The 18,640-nt window shown below is 35.9% G+C and overlaps 1 protein-coding gene across 3 annotated transcripts in view; it reads left to right on the forward strand.

The window, feature by feature from the left end:
• LOC140144177 (uncharacterized) overlaps positions 1–18,640 on the forward strand; it is a 47,635-nt gene that overhangs the window by 766 nt on the left and 28,229 nt on the right. The window contains exons 1-2 of one of the 3 annotated variants that reach the window (XM_072166001.1): positions 99–812; positions 18,267–18,365. The gene's annotated coding sequence lies outside the window, so the exon portion shown is untranslated. Of the gene's footprint in view, positions 1–98; positions 813–18,266; positions 18,366–18,640 lie in introns of those variants that run through there. The other 2 variants (XR_011857848.1, XM_072166002.1) reach the window with 2 other exon arrangements.

The raw sequence follows: 18,640 nt of genomic DNA on the forward strand, positions 1-18,640 counted from the left end.
ACATATGTCACGAGAAGTTCAAACAATATTTGAGTTTCAAATATTGGTCTGACATTTCAATTTATTACCTGAATGCAATATTAATGTAATTCGCTGTAGTCTCATCTGTGTGACGCCGATGTCACATCAATGTCACTCCATCGGAAACTACACCTCGGTTTTCCATATCGCCGGTCCGAAATAGCCGGGTAGCCAGCCTCCTAGTTTTCTACAACGTGACTACGCAACGCAGTAACCTCGCAGGAGAGTCACCCTGTTGGAAATCGACATCACGGTACCACGTAACGTAGTCACACTGGTGTGACTTCGGTCGTGAAATATGTGACGTCATTCGTAAAATCGTCTTGAACTTTGAACCTCATTTTTAGAATCCACAGTACTAATTACGTATAGCGTATTACTTTCCGGAACTGCGTCTTGCAAGATGAGAATAAAAAATAGACAGACAAAGTTCGCTGACCTTTAGCACCGTATTCCGGGTCGTGTACATTATTTTATTGCTCACTTTCATTATAAATTACAATGAAAATACCGCATTGTCTTTAACAGAAAAATTAACAGTTACAAAAAACATTTATATAGATAAGATTGACAACAAATTAATGGATAACAATTATGATTTAAATTAATATAGAAATAAATCACTTCGGGAAACCCCGCACAATTCCCGCTCAGTTGTTATTGTTGACCTTTTAAACATGTGCGCCGTTGGTGAGCGGTGGACCATCCGGTAGCTGCTGCTGATTCGGAACAATAATGCTGCATAAATACAACTGTATTTTGGTAAATGGCCATACAACATGTACAACAAGGTATTTTAAGAATTAAAGTTTACTATATTAATGTATCTTTAACCGTAGATCTCATTATTTTATCAGATTTACCCCATCATCGACATCGAGATGTCAGACACATCATGGACTAGTCCGAGGTGCTCTGACGATAACACTCCGATCGCCAGGCAATCTACGTTATTAACGTCAGAGAAGGACTACGTCCAGATTGGGAGGGATAATTGACTGCAAACAAATTGCCCCATTTTCTTTTACTTACTTGCTATGGCTTATTCCACGGTCTCATGTAGTCTCCTCCATCATATGAATATTTAGAGCTACGTTTTAAAATCTCATTATGTCTAAATCCGTAGTATTTTAACGATAATCACAGGCACTAAATTGTTTGAATTCGTCGGTAAAATTTTTGCATTAGTACCATCACGCATGCGCAGAAGAATGGACTTTCCCAAGGACATCCCTGGGCGATATCATATATACTTCGTTTCATTCACACTCAGGCATGCACAGTCACGTCACGTATAGCCACTCAAGTTTATCCTTTTAATCTTAATTTAAAATTGCTTTAGGATTTTAATATTAAGATATTCCTTTTGTAATTATTATAATTATATTCTTTGTTTTTTTTGTTTTTTATGTGGGTTAAGTATTTTTGACTGTGATATTTTTGGGTTTTGGTTTTTGTTTTTTTTTTGATTGGGCCTACTTAAAATAAAATTCGGTTTCCGGTAACCCCCCCCGTCCCTCTTTTTGGTGCCACAAAAAAAAAATTATGCCACTTTTGGAAAAAATAAATATTTTCAAGAGTCGTCCGTGTCGAAATTCTGACATGAATAGGCCTAAGCCTCTTTTCCCCCGGCCGACTTTCTGCCATTAACTGATTAATAAAATATTTATCGCGATATAGGCCTATGCACAAGTAGGCCCTATTTATGAAAACAGCGTGCAGCAGGACTCTTAATATTAAGTATGCCTACAACTAGTGAAAACCACTGAACTATTTTGTGTAAAAATTAAAGCGCCCCCCAAAAAAAAAAAAAATTCGCACAAATAGTCGCATATAAACCCGCCAAAACGGTATATAATGCTCATTAAATCGGTGTTGTTGTCGAACTAATCCTCCTAAAGCTCGTATTAAAAAGACAAGTAATAAAAAGTTAACTAAATGCTAAAAATGATGTAGGCCTAGGCCGTAAAATTGTGTATCATTTTCTTGTCCTAGACACTCAACGATCAACCACTATCAAGTATGAATAATAGACTGCTAATTGTCCAAATAAATCAATTTATAAACGTTGAAGAAGTTGTTCATTTTGTCATTTTGTATAACAAAAATTAAAATAACTAACCTGGCAGATTTCAGGATCATATTCCAAGATTTATTTTCTCATGCCGCGCTCGCCCAGGCCTGCATGTTATGCCGTCAAGAAAATCAACCCTAGGCCTACATTTTTCAACATGCAATATAATTCCAATGTGATAAATAGTGAACGTTGCATTGAAGATGAGGATGCTTGGACGATACAGATATTAAGCACATGTTAAATGGGGGTGGGGTATGGGGATGTCCCAGTTTGTTTAACAAGGGCAATTAGTATTTGGCCAAACAATTTTGGTCATCTGAGGTCAAATTAGTAAAAACTATCATATGGGCATGAAACTTGATAGGTGTAGAGCCAAAATTTTGGAAGGTCATTTTGGGGTCACCAGAGGTCATCTGAGGTCAAATGAGTAAAAACTGTCATATGGGCATGAGACTTGGTTTGTACAGTCAACATTTAGAGCCAAATTTTTGAAGGTCATTCCAGGGTCACCAGAGGTCATCGGAGGTCAAATTATTAAAACTGTCATATGGGCATGAAACATGTTGGGTACAGTCAACATTTAGAGACAATTTTTTGAAGGTCATTTTTGGGTCACCAGAGGTCATTGGAGGTCAAATTATTAAAAACTGTCATGTGGGCATGAAACTTGGTTAGTACAGTCAACATTTAGAGCCAAATTTTTTTTTGAAGGTAATTTCAGGGTCAACAGAGGTCATCTGAGGTCAAATTAGTAAAAACTGTCATATGGGCATGAAACTTGGGTGTATACAGTCACCATTTAGAACCATATTTTAGTATGGTCATTTGGGGGTCACCAGGGGCCATATGAGGTCAAATTAATAAAATGTTGTATTGGCATGAATTCTCTGTCGAGATTTGATCCGCAACTAAACAAATTGGTTTGATTTACACTTATGGATTTCAGGTTCAAGTCATTAACTGTTTTGACCGTGATATCATCAAAATATGGGGTATAATTTGCACTGTCCACGAAATTTTGATAAAAGGGGTACTTGGGAAAATGCGATATAAGTTTATGTCAATATTAAGTGTCATTGAAAAGGGGTGTTTGAAATTCTTGTCATTGAAAACCACAAAAAAGTGGTTGTTTTTGGCAAAATTTTGTCCTCGATGATGCATGAAAAGTTGGGGTAAATTTGATGAAAAATAATTTTTTGCCAGGCTTATTGATAATAATCGTATGGTAGGCCTACTGCATATCATATGGATTTCCCACATCTCTTCTCTTTCCCTCCTCTCCCTCTCTCTTCTCTCTTTTTTCCTCTCGCTCCCTCCTTGTTTTCTCGTTTTTCCTTGCACACTAGGGGGCGGGGTACCAAATAGGCAATTTTTTGCCAAGGGGCAACTTCCCCCCTGCCCCGCACGCCACTGGTTCCCCCTCTCAACTTGGAGATAGCACTTTACCCATAATTTGTTTAATGTCATCTATGGTACATGTAGTGTACAAAATCGCCCCCACCCGCCTTGGACACTTGAAAAATCCACTTTTTCAAAATCAGCACCCCCCAAATGAAATCCTGCGTACGGGCCTGATGAGGGGATCTAACTCTCAAAATAACAAAATAAGGGGCTGTGCAACAATTATGAGCCCTGGGGAGGTCTGAAAATCGTGGGGAAGGGGGAAAACAGTACGGAAACGCTTTACTATACAAATTTTCCTGCTCGCTACACTCACAACATAATTCTAGACCATTTAAGGTTTGCAAATTGGGATCCCAAAAATTTGGCATGTTCAAAGGGGGAGCAAAGATTTTTGGCAGCCCGAGGGGGGCAAGCAATTTTGGCAGGCCGAGATGGGGGGGTATGGCGGGCCGTTTGGAAATTTTACCCGGGGGCTCATAATTATTGCACAGCCCCTAAAGAGGCCTCCTCCTTCTTCCAAGCATAATTGCTTACGCTAAAACGTATTATGGGCATTTATTTTGCGATAATAAATGATAAATAGAAAGCCACTCTTCAGGGTTTTTTTTATCGAAAACCCGGATGAGAAACTTGTTTTTTATTTTACTTGGTCTAATTTATTTAATCCAAAATAAATAAAGACATAAACATAAATAAATAACAGTTAATAAATCATAGTAATAAAAACACTGCTTCCTCATAAATAAATAGATTTATAAAATGGGAAAACAAAATTAAATAAGAAGAAAAGAAAATGCACAAATATTCAAATAATTAAAAGTAAATACTTACCGGTAGTATAGGCCTAAATAAAGATATGATGATGATAATATGATAGGCCTAATAAAATAATAATAGTAATAATAATAATAACAATAATAGGCCTAATAATAAAAATAATAATAATATAAAGAAAACAGTAAATATTTATACATGAATATATAAAATATGTGAATACCTATCCCAAGAAATAATTCATTTACATTACTACATTTGTATAACACTGCTATTTCAATTTAATCAGCTAAAAAAACCAAAAAAAACAAACATGTTCGATCTTTTTGTGATATCGCCCAACCCTAAACTCAAAACCAGGAAGTGATTTGACAAAATTGTTCGTACGTGACAGTGCAAGATATAACCGAGCTAATATTACTTTAATTTCTGCTTCTAAGAGGAATTACTTTCTTTAAAGGCCATGGATGACTTATAAAAAGTATATGAAATAACTACTGGAGCAAGGCAGGAGGTGAGCATGAGGTTTTGAATAAATCGGTTGCGCACGTAAATACCTGTGGCGCTGCCCCGGTATGGGCTTATACTATAATACGTAGCGTTGTAGTAGGCCAGTGGGACAACGAAAACGCTACGTGAACGAGCTAATCATGGACATGACATTCAATTCATGCATTCAAATGTCAATGATTCATGTCACACACTGATTGATGCATATCCATTGTCATGATCATAATGTACATTCTCTCACGTGCTCACTGACATGAATTGAAAGTTGTTCATGTTATTGTAATCTTTGACTTTGATAGAGAATACTCTGCAACTCCTCCTTATGAAGTCACCCGCATGCCGCAGTCGTGATAAGTGAATCGTACAATATTTACATCATTATTTATTACATGTATTGTATACATCGAGATAAAATAAAATATAGCGGGTGATCATGTTTATTATTGTCAAGCATGTCAATATACATGACATTTACTCGCATTGATCATGTTGATACCATGATACATTACCGGTCATGGTTTAGCTTGATAGCCATTCAATCTGAAACTCCATATTCTGTCGGTCGGACATCCAGGGCCAGGCATATGGACCGGCTGACAAAGGGCATAAGTTAACTAACACTTTCGTCAAAATTGAGTTGCATGTATGACCAACATGCCAATGCTGGTAGGTCCAGGAACCTAATATCTACACCACATGACACATAGAATATCTCAAACATTTGCAAATGCGATGCCCCAATTCTAATTCCGAAATTGGGTTACATGGGAGCAATCGACAGTTTTTGTCAATTATCTCGAAAAGATCAATTTGATGATCATCAATATGTTAGTTATGCCCTTTTGCCTTGTGAGTGCCGAGTGCAGAATAGCACTGCCACTGGAGTGAAAACAACATTCGCATTCACTGAACTCTGGAGTTCATCACAAGCTATCACATTATCACACTATTCTGCCAGGTTCGACTCTCTGCAAATAAAAATATCCGATAAGTTGTTTTCACTCCAATGCATGAATGGATGTGACGCGTGGCCCGACCGAGAGAAATTGCATAAAATTACAATTTTACATTTTCTTAGTATTTCAGTCAAAATTGCCACGCATCTACGAGCTCATCGGGCCCTTCGCACTTGATTATTAGTTTCCTGTTTATACCGCCCGCGTCCAAAATTGAAAATCTCAAAATAATTATTTTATTTTTATTTCTAATTTTCTCCTTTAAAATAACTTGCGAACTACTTCTACTTGCCATTTTCTGACTTTAATAATATCAACAATAATGATGAATGAACAAAGAGTACAACTCAACCTTCACTTATTTATAAAATCAATTATTGTTGTGAAATAATTAAATGCCCGCTCTAGTCAAAACGAGTCAATAGTTGCTTGTAATAGTTCAAACTAAATAAAGAAAATAAAAGATAATTAATAATTAAAAGTCACCTCGTCCCTTTATCAAAATCTCTAACAGGAAACTAATAATCAAGTGCGAAGGGCCTTACATCTTAAACCAAGCGAGCCAGTCTTATTTACACATGTTTAGCGTGGTTTGTACATTCACAACGAAACAAGATGAGATGCCAACACACCATGCCAATTGACATTGTCCAGACAGTGTTATTTTCTGTTCTTGTGATGTACACGCAGCTACAGTATGTCCACATGAAGTACAACCAAATATGTGGCATCGGGGGTCGATGCTTTGGCATGTTGCGTCACACGCGAATACGACGCGTAAAAAGAGCATAGTGCGCTCGGCAAGTACGGTACAAATTGCGCAGCGCGCAGCAGGTGGCATGCCAAAGAAGCATGAAGCATTGCATTGAATTATTCTCATACCTCCAGTTTCCGAGCTCTATTTACTTTGTACTTCTATGTAGACAACTATAGTATATATATATTCATACTTCCAATTTCTCTCTCACTTCGTCAATCAATGGACATGGTGAATAGAAAAATCATGGCCAACAAGGTTGCATCACTTATGCAGGTTCATACTTTCTGCTGCGTCCATGGCCATGTGTGTCTGCAAGTGCAGCGGCGCACCGCTGAGCCGCGGCGGCATGACTCTGAGTCTGAAAGCCACTCTTGTCGCTCAGCAAAGCGGTGGACTGGACCACGACGAGGCTACTGTACATTTTCAATGGGGTGAAATTTGAAGTTGGCATAAAAACGTTTTGTACTACAATTTCGCTGACAGGTTGGTCTTCACAGGAAATATGAATTTGTATTTCACAGGAAATATTAACATAGTAGGAATGAATAAAAAAATGTTTATAAAAATATGTTTTTGAATGAAGTGCAAAGTTCGCCGCCATTGGAAATGCACTGCAGCCTCCTCGTGTTTATCTCCAAAAAAATTGGCAAATATTACCCACAATTAGTGCTGGTGTCTGAACCATTTTTTGATGTCGACATATTCCATATCTTGACGTCGACATACATTTGGGTTCCAATTTTCCAAAAAAATACCTGGACTTTGTTTTTTCATGATTTTAGGAATATTAAAAAAAAATTAACCTAAAAATATATAGAAAAACCGTTGGCAATTTCAGCAATTTTGTGAAACTATGGATCCAAAGCAATAGAAATAAGGCCAATTACAATTGATCCTTAGTTTCCTGTTTCCCTCGCGCGTCCAAAATCAAGAATGGAAAAATATTTAATTATTTTATTTATATTTTGGATTTTCTCTTTTAAAATAACTTTAAATGACTCCCATTTGCGACTTTCTGACTTTGATCATATCAATAATAATGATGAATAAACAAAGAACATAACTGTACCATTACTTATGTATAAAATCAAACATAGTTGTAAAATAATTAAATGCTTGTCCCTTGTCGAAGCGGGTTGATGTAGGTTGCGACCACTTGTTTTAAAATAAAGAAAATAAAAGATAATTAATAATTAATAATTAAAAGTCGCCTCATCCCTTGTTTTCAACCATGAAACAGGAAACTAAGAATTAATTGTGAAGGGCCTAAAGGGTTCAAATGACCCTTTAACAACCTCAAGTCTTTTCCAAGCAGTATATGCATGTTCCATGTATCATAACAGTACCTACCGGTATATTAAATAAGGACTAACCATCATGCACTATAAAAGTGTTATCACCAGTTTCAACTGCCACTTTACTTTTCAAATCCCATTGAACTCTGTGCCAAAGATGCTGTTTTTAAATTGTGTGGGTCATTATTACTTGGTCGATTTCGTATTAAAAGTGATGTGTGTAGAAATGGTAAATCAACTGGCATAAAACTGATGTTTTTAATGTTGACATACAAATGGTGTTTTTATTGTTGACATAAAAATGTACATTATTCAAATTTAACCATGCAGTTACATGTATGAGAGCAGTGGTGTCATCATTTGTCATGTTTCCTCGCAATGCTATGCTAGGTGCTTGGTTAACCCAGTGGGGTGTTGGGTAGTACCTAATCATCCTCTGGATAGGTTCTATAATTTGTAAATTATGAGTGTTTCAATGCAAAACGATGCGCGAAACTGGAAATTGACTGAAAACGCAAAAACACCACTTCATGACACAGCCAAATATGAAATCACTGAACTATGTGCATACATGTATCTTAAAGTAAACTCTGGATGAACACTACTCAAAGAAATTGAAAGATCAGACTGAATTTATTATCATATTGCAAAAACAGCATTACCACCGTAAATCAGATGAGTGTCATTTCATTTTACAGCAATATTTAGGCAACAGAACACTGGCACTACCAAATACTGATGATGTCCAGTGATACTGAAAAACACCTTGGTTAGCACCATATAAGAATAAAAATGAAAGAAGGTAAAATCAAGATTATCAGAGTCTGATCCTTTAAAAGTTTTGAGTAGTGTCTATATTTTGACAATGAATGTTGGTCTGAACCATAGAATTATTCACTTCTAAATTGTTGATCTGAAGTTATGCTCAATTTTCGAGAAAGTCATCAAAAACCGTGATTTTGTCTTGACCCAAAATATTACGTAAACCGTTACTAAATATTATTTCAGTAAAAAAATATATCCATATTTAAAAATGGTAATTCAAAATTAAGGTGGTACTACACCCCTGCCCAATTTTGTGCCTATTTTTGAATTTTTCTCAAAATTATAGCATATTGGTGACAAGTAAGATATGTATGGCAAGGACTACAACTACTGCACTGGAAATTTTCAGCACAGACAACAGTTGTGGAGCTGGTCAAAAAAAGAGGGGAAACCAATATTTGATCAATAAACCAATAACTACTTGCCTGGAGTTGCTGAATTTTCAGTGCAGTAATTGTAGTCCTTGCCCCTATAATATACATATCTTACTTGTCACCAATAGGCTATAATTGTTGGAAAAAAATGCAAAAATAGGCACAAAATTTGACAGGGGTGTAGTACCCCTTAATGTGCACAGACTAATGAATATAGAATTCAAGAAAACTGTGATTCGGCATTTTAAAAACATGCCATGGTTCAGACCAACCTTAGCACAAGGTGCTCAATGAATCATTTGCAGCTGCACTACTGTGTACAACATCGCCATCATAAAGTCTGGACGAAAAGTTATGCAGCTGTTTAAATAAATACCCCTACAGTTTCAGAACTAATTAGGCCTATTGTTTTCACAATATTTGAACGTACAGAGAAGGATGATTTATTTACGCTCAATTTGATACTCCATTTATCAATGTAAAATGTTCTATATTAACAACGACAGCAGAGTCATTCCATGCCAACTCAACATGAAAGTTGACCCATACTCATTGATTTTTCACAAAAAGTTATCCCAGAAATGAAAAACCTGATAATTTGAGGTCGTAACTCCTTTTCGTTTCCACGCTACAGCAATTTGAAATTTAGGGGGGCCACACGAAAATGATGCGTCACAAGCTCTACCTTGACTTTCAAGGTGTCGTAATTTCAAAAGTATATATCCCACATCCCTGAAAATTTGTATTTAATAGGAAATACCATATTGAAGATATGATGGTCTAAATATAGCCGAAAATCAAAGCTGGACCCACTTCACCAAACCCAAAATAATTAAAGTCCCTTTAGAGTCATCTTTAGCCTGCACCCCCTACTACTCACACACAAAAGAAAGAGCAAATTCCAAATTGTTCAACTGAGTTACAGGTCATCAAAAATGAACGAAATTAATTTTGATATATGTTTGAGATATATGCAATACAATGTAGCCAACAAAGTTTCTAATTTGGTTTCTTGATTCCTTCACTTTGAATCAACAGCATCCATATTCCTATTGCTCTCTATTGTGAAAAGTGTGTTGACCCCATTTACTTAACGGTAGAAGTCTATGATGAGAGTGATGCATAGTGATGGAATTGAGAAACCAAAATGCCTCTTTCAAGGCTTAGTTATATGGCATGTAGCTCAAACATCTCTCCAAGAGAACGAGTTTTCTGTGATTAATGGTTATTATGCCAGCACTGAAGCACGTATAGCCTGCCATTATCTTTGCTATTACTTCAAATCAATACATATAGTTGCAACTTTAAAAATTCAGGTATGTTTCTTTCAAAACACCACTGTACTGTTATGATATATAATTTGATCGATTGAGCCCATATTTATTGGTCTCGCTATGAGTTTTGGACGTACGTCTCGTCCAATATTTTAAAAGTAATAGCGAGACCAATAAATATTGGGCGTAAAGGATCCCATTTTATCATTATTGTGTTTTGGATCCAATATTTTCACACACTTGGACTCATGAAAACATAATGTACAAAATTGGACAAATTTGGTATCAAAATGTGCATAAATAAATCATCCTTTTTATGTTCAAATATTTGTCAATTATTAGTTCTGAAGCTGTAGGAATATATAAAAGCAGCGTTACTTTTTGTGCAGACTTTATTATTCTCCATTAAAGGAAGGTGACCTAATATAAACACAGCAAAAGAAATAAGTCCCCCTCTCAACATTTTGTCATAACATTGTAAGGTTTCGTTTTGTACCTGTATGTGCCAATAAAATTCACTTTCAAATAATTATATGAATGTTTACTACATGTTAAGTGTTGTGGGGAAATGAGAGATTTCCATGACTTCAGGACTGAATGAGCCTAATTGAAGGCAAAAAAACCGAAAGTCACAAAGTTGGCCTATGTTTGTCACAAAAGTTGATTCAAGGCTTGTTACTAGAAAAACCCATGTGGTTGAATGCATTTTAAAATCCTCACCAAGTGAACATTTACTGTAATGTGTATCGATTCTTGATCATGCAGCCATGCAAATCTGCTTGCGATTTGTAAGATAGCCAGTTCCAATACGCGTTGCAGTAACATGTAACAAGCATAGGCCTACTGTGTGACTTTTGGAAAGGGCAATTTTTGTCCTCAATTTGGGTTCATTCAGCCATGAAGTCATGGAAATCTCATTTTCAAACAACATTTAACAAGCAAAATTCTATAAAACTTATGTATAACATGTTGTCCCAGATATTTCAAGCATTCATGCAAAAGATCATATTAAGCGATGGGTTTGAACGTTTAGACGGCATTTATTGTGGGACATTAGAGCATCCGACATATCGAATTGCTTTCTGAATACGTCGAATGACCTAATATCAAATAATTTTTTTTGTGTAATTCGCAATGTAATACACATTTTATGGCAAATGATTAAAAATATTTTTGATATTTAACAGCACTCAAACTAAACTTTATAAATATGATTAAAAATTGATATTTAACATTACTTGAAGTAAACTTTATAAATCTGATGATTTATACTTAAAGCGTATGTAGGTATGATGAAAAGCCGACGATCAATTGACAATTTTGACATTTCGTATTGAAGATAATGGATTTTTTCCCTCCCAAAACACAAAAAAATTAGGTCTTTTTGGTAAAAAAATCCATATCTTCAATATGAAAGGTCAAAATTTTCAATTGATTGTCGGCTTTTCCTCCCAGCTGCATATATACTTTAAAGAATATTATCATTAGATTTATAAAATTTACTTCGAGGACTGTTATATCAAAAATGTGAAAAATATCAAATTTTTATCATTTGTCATCAAATTTGTATTGTATCATGAATTTCAAAAAATTAAATTTCATATTCATAACACATTCTTCGTATTCAGAATGCAATTCCATATGTCTGATGTACACAAAATACTGTCGAAATGCTCATTCCAGATCCCTTAATGTTCCTTATAAAAGCAACTAATTCTTTATGGAATTACTGACATTTGATTTAATGCAGCGTTATACTAGTAGTCTTCATTGTTTTTTTATTAATGATAATCATAATGAAAGTTCCCTTACGAAAATGTAATCATAAAAACAAGCTCGAATAAGCTTGTTTCGAGCTCGAGTGAGCTTATTTTGAGCTCAGATGTGATTGATTTTGCTTGTGTAAGCAACATTGAGCTCCTTCAAGCTCGTAGGTCGAAAGGTCGAGCTCATATTTACGAACACGAGCTCACAATACAAACAAATTACGAGCACAAGTAGTCAATTGCGATCTTGCCCACACAAACCTTACGAGCTCAAAATGCTCGTTTCTTATATGTGAGCTTGCACGAGCACACATGAGCTCATAAACTTTACATGTGAGCTCACACAAGCTTGTACATTTTTTAAGTAAAAATTTCTATTAAATTTGTAAGCTCAAAAATTTGGCGCGAGCTCACTAATGAGCACATACAAGCTCATTAATTTTGTACTTCATATTTCTAAAACATGTTGTGAGCTTGCAAATTTGATGTGAGCTCGCATGACCGCATACAAGCTCGTAAATTTTGTACTTTTGTAAAATTTCTACTATGATAATTTGTGAGCTTGTAAAAGTGTAAGCTCATAAATGTTGTACTTGATAGTGACAATTTCTCCTTTGAATGATTCATATAGACATAGCTGTCATCACATCACTTTTTACATTTTTAATTCCAATATATGTATTAACATTTTTTAGCGAAATAAGTGGTATTGTCGAAGGGCAAATAATTCGCGAAATCGCTAAAAAAGGTGTTTTTTCACCGACTAGCATGAATATCTATATATCTGTGGATGCGCTGCACGGAGTGCCGGACCGGGGTTCCCTGTACTAAGCATCATTTCAAATTCAACAAGTTGTTGTTTATCTAAAATGCAACAAAACATTTAAAGAAAAAAAAGTTGTTGTTTATCACATGATCAATCACAATTCAATTTTAAGGCTTAAGCTTACTTCGAAGTTCGACATCAGCTGTCTTTAAATTAATGAATGGTGCATTCATTCTCAAATTGACACAAGCTCCAGTACAGGAGCTCTTACTTAAACACTCATCATTTCATTACCTTCCCTGAAAATGTGAGTTTACAATATATACAAACCTGAATTGGCTCAAAATATTTTCAACAGTACTGGGCGCTGACATCTTGGATTTTCAATTTGGCATTGTCACAAATCTTTTTTCAGCTGAAAAAAAATATTTACAATAAACAAAAACTGCCACAATTTTTGACATAAAAATATATTTAAATGCGAAAAAAAAATATTTAAAACAACAATTGTACATTATAAAAGATTACTAACCAAATATATTATGTTGAAAGATCTTAGTTTTAGAACGAGCCGACAAGTTAACCTCCACGCATGCGCACAAGCCTTAGCAACGATTTGCATAGGAAGTTTATGGAATCCGTACGTACGTATGTGACTATTTTGAAGAGCATTTGTCACGCAAATTCAACCAATTTACAGGTGTGTGTAGAGTATTTTTAAAAGGAATGGTTAACGAGACATTTAAGAATCACACGATTGCCTAAATATGTAAAAAGTAAGGTGTATGTTAAGGGTTTTTTTTTTTTTTTTGAAATTACGAGTCGCAAGAAAACTGCCGAATTCGTCAGCCTTGGCACCTTTGGTCATGTATTAAAAATTGGTTGGGTATGAGAAAGACAGAGCTGGAGGGGGGCATGGAAAGGAGAGAGAGAAGGGTAAGATAGAGAAAAGAAGGAGACAGATTAGAAAAAAGATGAAGGAAAATGGTGAAGAAAACTGAGAGAATGCGGCGATCGATCCTGAATTAGTAGACCACCCAAATAAACATGTGAAAAGGACTACACGCATTGTGCACGGTATTTAACTTTTACTTTTGCATCAAGGTTTAGTTTTACATCATGGTTAAAAAGGTGCCAAACACTTTGGAGTCAAGGTTAAAATGTATTGGAAACATCATTTATTTTAACATGTGGAAAGAGGGCAGGGCTTCGATAAATGCTTGAGGGCAGGGCTTGGGAAATGTTCAAAATAATCTTCATTAATTAGCTCTTTTCGCGACGCGACGCCATTAAATGCGCATAGACCTTTGACCGCATGAAGTTGGTGAAGCACTACAGCATGTCTGGCAATGCCGACTCAACCAGAACCAGAATGAAGGAAATTATGATGGGGTAAAAAACAAGGTCAAAAGTAGGTATGAGCATGATGATGATGAGAGGCAAACCTAATTTGCTATAGCCAAAATAACAATTTCTCGATCATAAGAGGATGCACCTTCTGCGTCAATGTACTTTCCATAGAATAACACGATCGCGCGACCTGCATGACCGAACCTTGACCTTGCCCAGCAACGACCGTGTGATTGGTCAATACTCAAAAGCTGTGTTTGCGCCGTAAGCGCCGGTATTTGCTTAGTACGCTCCGCGTAAATAACTGTGCGTAACCAAGTTGGCTCTCATGATCGAGAATTTAATATTTTGGCTATAGCCAGCCAAATTCGCCTAGACCGGGACCCAAACACAATGCATATTTACATAGAAATTTAAAAGAACAGATTGGTACAGGCTGGTCACATGGTCAAGGAAACCTACATAAATATGTTTTCTATTCTTCACTTGACCATAGGCCTATAGCAGTTCCATAAATAGCAGTTCCATTAAAAAAAGCTGCTATCATCATGAGACTAAGATCTAGAAACACCATTTTTTTTTTTTTTTTTTTGCTAGCAGAATCTTTTTGATGAAAGTCTGCGCAGAAATAAAATTTCCAGTGCAGTAGTTGTAGTCCTGACCTTGCCCCTATAATATACATATTTTACTTGTCATCAATCCTCTCTAAATTTTGAGAAAAATGCAAAAATAGACTCAAAATTGGGCAGTAGTACCCCTTAACGTCAAAAATATCTCTATAAAAACGTGAATTTTGGAACAAAATAAAGCTTGTAATGTTCGACGAAATAACAGGTACGTGTGTACAGTTGAAAGCAAGTTAAAACCTTTTTGAGAAAGTTTAATTTGATAAATTAGCGGTTTTAACCTAAGTATTTAGCTCGGGTGGTCTAAAAGTCAGGATCGCCGAGGATGCCCTAGTTCTGTTCACCACGTCCACGCATGTATGGCTGACAAAATTCGCACCGCTCGCCATTGAGTTTACTGACTTCCTTATTTTGATTTTTTTAAACGTTTTTATGATCCCTGATTTCCGGTGGATTATTTTAGCTGTGTCACATGTATCAGTACGGGCATAACTGTGAATTCAACGAGGTCGGTCGTTGGATGCAAGGCGTGAGGCAGCCAGTCGTGTAGGGAGTGTGTTTTACACACTCAAATTTGTAAATACACACCCAGATTTTGCCCACATGGCCTATACTTTGTACACAAATATCTTAAATTTTCACACCCAGTGCATTTACACCCCGGGATTTACACACCCAAACTAGCTTGAGATACTGTAGCTTTATCTGTCACTGCACATAAGAATATATCAACTAAAAACACAATGTAGGTATAGGTTTAGTTTAGTGCAAAATAAGCATTTATTAAGTTTTATCATAAAAACATTTCAATAACTGGAAATGTACATCAGTCATGTAGGTGATGCACTGAAAGGTTGCATATTGCACCTACTCTTTTTTGTATTTCGATGTACCTTTTAAATGTTCTTTAAATTAAATGTTCTTTAACTTTATACAGATGTTTGTTTACCTTGTTATTGTTGCAACTACAATAGTCAATCACAATTTTTTTTTTAAACATCATAATATACCTACAGGTGTAGGACCACATGAAGCCCTTTGACCTGACAACAGGATGCCCATCAGCTGACCTGCATATTAGCCAGAATGTGCTTTTTGGAAAAGACAACAATCGAGAAATTACGAATATTGGCTTGTGATATGGAGCTCAATTGAGCTTGAAACAAGCTTGCATTTGTTACAAGCTCGTTAACAAGTTAGCTTGTGAGCTTACATTTATAAGCTTGTGTAAGCTCGATAGAAATTGCTGTTGCGAGCTTGTTTCCAGCTCACAAATGTTGCAAGCTCGATATGTTTCAAAAATAAGCTCGTTTTGTTTCAAAATTGAGCTTGTAATTTACAAGCTCGTATTTGTGAGCATATATTAGCTCGTAATGAAACTGCGAGCTTGTTTCAGCTCGCTTGGGGTGCAAGCTCGTTTTGTTCCAAAATAAGCTCATCAGTTCCAATATCGAGCTTGTAATTTGCAAGCTCATCAAAATGCAAGCTCGTAATGTTTCAAAAATAAGCTCGTTCTGTTTCAAATACGAGCTTTTTCTTGATCATTACGAGCTTTTTCTTGATCGTAACAAGCTCTGAACGAGCATATATAACAAGCTCATAACAAGCTCGTATACAAGCTCAAAATGTGCTCGGCATTTTCATAAGGGTTCTTATTTATCTCACTAACATTCTGAAATTAGGATTTCCAAATCGGGTGTATTTCCGAAGATATAAAAACACTGCTGAATTAGTCGAAAACGTGGTAGGCCTACAGGATACCACAGTTGGGACCAATTCGACATTTTATTTGATGATTTCTTCAAAACTACCGATTTGGAACGCCTATAAATTTCAATGTGTTAAGGGGTTACTACACCCCTGCCTAAATTTAGGCCTATTCTTGCATTTTTCTCAACAATTATAGCCTATTGGTGACAGGTAAGATATGTATATTATAGGGGCAAGGACTACAACTATTGCACTGGAAATTTTATTTCAACACAGACAACAGTTGTGGAGTTACAGTTAAAAATGAGGGAAACCAATATTTGATCAATAAATCAATAACTACTTTCCTTGAGTTGCTGAATTTTCAGTGCAGTAGTTGTGTAGTCCTTGCCCCTATAATACATATCTTACTTGTCACCAATAGGCTATAATTGTTGAGAAAAATGCAAAAATAGGCACAAAATTGACCAGGGGTGTAGTACCCCCTTAACATATTTGAGAAAAATATGAGCTTTCACCCGATATCAAAATATATGCACTTTGATAGGGTAGAGTTGGGGATGAGGCTGTCAATAAGGTTACCCACCTTTAAAATGGAGAATATGGCTGATTGTTAAATACAAAACGATTTAAAAGGTATGCATTTGATTCATTGGCAATAGGAATGAAAACCTGTTTTGTGTTGATAAATCTAGATGGTATCATTTTAATATATTCGTTGATTTTGTAAGCTCTGCATCTGTATTTTCTCTCCACACCTTCAAATTCTTCTTCCCACCTCCTGTATTCTTTACATATAATCCAATTTGTGTGCTCTAGAGTTGTCCCGGTAGTAGTGAACTCTATTCCGAAGTCAAATTTAGCGTAGTGGATCTGAGAAAGAAAAAAATTATTAACCATATCATTTACAAAATTTACAAAACATATAATATAAATTTATTATTCGATTTTGTTTTTGTGCAAGATTGACATTACTGGTACGTAGTGGTATTTAAAGGTTGGGAAATAGTGGGGACCAGGGGCCATTTACATTTAGCCCATGTCCATTGAAAAAGCCCCAGGTTCCCTGTAAAACTCTCTGAACCAGGAGCTATTTTTTCACAAAGTAGCCCCATGTCCGGTGCTTCTTATTACCCAGCCTGACTGAGTAAGGTATCAAAATGCACACAACAAATTTTTCCATCCATTGAATAGCTCAGGTTCATAAAAAATAGCCCCTGGTTCCCTGTAAAAACCTGGGAACCAGGTGCTATTTTTTTCACAAAGTATCACCAATTTTGACCAATTACAAAATGCAAAGAAACAACATATTAACCTTGCCATTTGCAAAATATCTGTGAACCAGGAGCTATTTTTTTTCACAAATTATCACCTGGTCCTGTGCTTTTTGTTTCCAAGCCTGGTGGTCTACTAATTTTGACCAAGTACAAAATAAAAAGAAACAACATATTCACCTCGCCATTTGCAAAATATGCAAACGAGTCGTCCTTGTTGACCATTTTGTCATCAGTGCTGATTACGGCTTTGTACTGATGGCAGCGTTTATTAAGGAGTTCTTCTGTCACCAGCCTGTGATTGGTTGTAGTTGGTTCCCATTGGGTAAGTGCATTCTCGACACTTTCTCGTGATATAAGAGTATTGGCTAAAAATGACTTGCGACTGTTGGAGGCTGCTGTAGTGACGCCCTGTGGAGTAAATGAATGGTCACATATTGAAAATAGTTTCTTCCAAATAATACTAAAAATTCCAATTTTCTTTTCTTTTTTATATATTAACAGATGTGTATGAGATCCACCAAAGAATCAACATATATGCATAACACAATTCAATATTTAGTTGCATCCAAGTCCAGAGAAGCTACTGTGAGCTAGGCCATGGTGAGTGTAAATTCAAGATGAACATGAAGGGCAACTTTTAGACCAGATAAAGTTATTGTTCGAATGATTTACTAATTTACTGTTGAGTTTGATTTACTGTTGATATCTAAAGTTAAGGGGTCGAGCTGTATTGTCTCAAATATCTCCGAAATGGGAGAAAACTGCCATGTTTGCTGTGAAATTTTGCCTAGCAATATCTATCTCAGGTGTAAAATTTATGGTGCACATGAAAGATTGAAGTCTTTAGATTAATATTTTAGCAATCTTAATATTAT

The sequence above is a fragment of the Amphiura filiformis genome, unplaced genomic scaffold, assembly GCF_039555335.1.
Source record: "Amphiura filiformis unplaced genomic scaffold, Afil_fr2py scaffold_44, whole genome shotgun sequence".
In the NCBI taxonomy this organism is placed as follows: Eukaryota; Metazoa; Echinodermata; class Ophiuroidea; order Amphilepidida; family Amphiuridae; genus Amphiura; species Amphiura filiformis.